Genomic DNA, 2,959 nt, shown 5'->3' with positions numbered 1-2,959 from the left:
TGTTTGTGGGTTTTCATTGTATAGGTCTTGCCCTCTTTCTTTCAAATTTATTCCTATTTCTTATTTTAGATGCTATTATAAGTAGCAATATTTTATTTAATTTTCCTATAGTTTGTTGGTAGTATGTAGAAATGTAATAGATTTGTATATATTTATCTTATATCCTACAACATGTCTATATTCACTTATCAATTACAATAGCTTTTTTGTGGATTCCATAGGATAGTCTACAAACAGTCATGTTCTATACAAATGAAGTGACTTTCTTTAAAATCTGGATTCCTTTTATTTCTTTTGCTTACCATATTGTACTGGCTGAAACCTGCAGTATAAGGTTGATTAGAAGTGGTAAGATTCATCAGTGACGAGTTCAGTACCACCCCAGTCTCATCACTATGACTGAAAGGTATTTTCTGAGCTGTGAGTTTGCCTTGGAGTGAAAAATGACAACAGTGGGAACTTGACTAGGCCTTGTAGACAATAGGAAGCTTTTTGGACTATCTGGTGGTTTCTGTAAAATGTCTGTGTTGAGACCTACATAGCCTATATATAGATGTGCCTTTCCTTTGAGGATGGTTGAGAGACTTAGTTCCTAATCATTCTTTTGCACGGAAAAAGAGTAAGCCATATCCCTTCTCATCTCCTTCTGAAGAGGCTTGAAGAAGGACCAGAGCACACATAATAGAATCCAACTCTTGGGGGATATCAAAAATGGCATTTTCTTATACAACCTACCTGTTCAAATTAGCATACAATTATTTCAGCCTTTCTAAATAAAAGTTTTGTTTCCTTAAAACTCCAAAAAAATAAGTGGTAAGATTGTATATCTTTGCCTTTTTCCTTATCTTAGGATGATAGCATTTAGTCTTTCACCATAAATACAAGATTTGCTGTAGGTTTTTCTTGGAAAACTCATCAAGTTAAGGAGGTTTCCTTCTGCGATGGTTAATTTTATGTATCAACTTTGCTAGGCTATGGTGCCCAGTTATTTTGTCAAACACCAGTCTAGATTTGCTATGAAGGTATTTCTTAGATGTGATTAACATTTAAATCAGTAGACACTGAGTAAAGCAGATCACTTGCCATAATGTGGGTGAGTCTCATCCAATCAGTTGAAAGCTTTAGGATAAAAGATTGAAATACCTCAAAAAGGAAGGGATTCTGCCTCCAGATTGCCTTCATACTCAAGACTGCAACATCAACTCCTTCCTGGGTTTATAGCCCGAGGACCTGCCCTGCAGGTTTTAAACTTGCCAGCCCCCACTATTACAGGAGCTAATTCCTTAAAATAAATACTCCTTTCCCCTCTTCCTTCCTTTTCTCCCTCCTTCACCTTCTCTCCCTTATCAACCTTCCCCCCTTCTCCAGGTAGGTAGGTAGATAGATAAAAACATAGATATCTTACTGGTTCTGTTTCTCTGGAGAATATTAATATACCTCTATGCCTAGTTTGCTGAATATTTTTAATAGGAATAGAAGTTGGATTTTTATCAAATGTTTCTTCTGCATGTGTTGAAATGATCACATAATTTTTCTCCTTCAATTTTTTCATTTATGAACCATATCTTTAATTTTCAAACATTAAATCAAACTTGTACTACTTGCATGAACCTTACTTGGACATAATACTTTATCATTTATATATACTGTACATGATTGGCTAAAATTTCTCTAATAATTTTTGTATCTGTGTTCATATGGGATATTAATCTATATTTTTATTTCCTTGTAGTGGATCTGTTTGGTTTTGATGTCAGAGTAAAGCTGACCTCAAGGAAAGTATTCTTTTCTTTTCAATTTTCTAGAAGTTTGTGTGACCATGCTAAATTTACTCATAAGATCTAGTAGGCTTTGTTTTTTGTTTTGTTTTCTTTTGTAAAATGCGTAAAGTTTATTAAGTACAAAATATGTCATCCTCAAATGAAGTTTTACATCTTCTTTTCTAATTTTCCTTCTTCCTTTATTTTACTAGCTAGAAGTTACATTTCAGTGGTGAATAAAAGTGGTAAGACTGATGAGTCTATTATTCCCCATTAAGGAGATTTTCCAGTGTTTCACCATCATATGTGCTGTTAACTGTAGTATTTTCAAAGATGTCCTCAATCAGGTTGGAAAAGTTTCCTTGTGTTCTTGTTTTGGGAAAAATATTTTTTAAATCATGAATCAGCGTTGAATTTTGTCAAATGAATTTTTTGCATTCTATTGAGATGATCATGTTTTTTTCTCCTTTTGTTCTGTTAAAATTACATTGATTGGCTTCAAATATTAAACCAACCTTGCATTCAGGGAATCAGCTGTGCTTGGTCAAGACTTATTACCTTTGTTACATATTGTTGCATATGATTTGCTCATTGTTAGGGCTACCAAAAGGAAGTACATGGCTAAGTGGTTTGAACAACAGAAATTTATTGTCTCATAGTTTTGGAAGCTAGAACTTAGCAACATTTAAATGGTAAACTCTTTCTTTCCTGAGCAAAGGTCAGCAACTGAAACCTTTCCTCATTTCTTTGACCTCCCAGCTTCTGCTTTCGTTTTGGCTCTCTGGAGTCTTGCTTATCATAGGCACATTTTAGGAATCAACTAAATAGTTGAAGGAAACATACATGCAGAATTTGAGGGTGGGCATCCCCTTCCTTCTTCTTGGCTTCCTCATTTCTGAGGTTTTCCTTCAATATCAATCTGTTTCTGTCTTTTTCAACCTCTGTCTTTTCAGTCTAGCAAGACTGCAAATTTTTATTGTACTCTATTATTCTGTATGTCGCAGGAAACTGGGAAGTGCCCTCAGAGGGAAAACCAAACTAAATAAGAATGTTGTCTTGTTTACTTCTTTTCTTTAAAAGGTTGTGGCCCAATGCACTTTCTGATGCTTTTGATTGTTTTTAATCCAGAGTTACAATAGTTGTCAACAGGAGGAAAAGTCTGATAAAAATTACTCACTATTACTGGAATGCAAACTCTA

At 34.4% G+C, this 2,959-nt stretch overlaps 1 non-coding gene across 1 annotated transcript; it reads left to right on the top strand.

Annotated features, from left to right (window-relative positions):
- Nucleotides 1-354: 354 nt before the first annotated feature.
- On the top strand, nt 355-423 carry LOC130856201 (small nucleolar RNA SNORD31). Its single transcript, XR_009054494.1, has one exon. It is a non-coding gene; the product is annotated as a small nucleolar RNA SNORD31 (small nucleolar RNA).
- The last annotated feature ends 2,536 nt before the right edge of the window (nt 424-2,959 follow it).

This window comes from Hippopotamus amphibius, chromosome 6, assembly GCF_030028045.1.
Source record: "Hippopotamus amphibius kiboko isolate mHipAmp2 chromosome 6, mHipAmp2.hap2, whole genome shotgun sequence".
NCBI classification, from domain to species: domain Eukaryota; kingdom Metazoa; phylum Chordata; class Mammalia; order Artiodactyla; family Hippopotamidae; genus Hippopotamus; species Hippopotamus amphibius.
The sequence above is the reverse complement of the archived record's forward strand: the minus strand, read 5'-3'. Positions and strand labels throughout refer to the sequence as shown.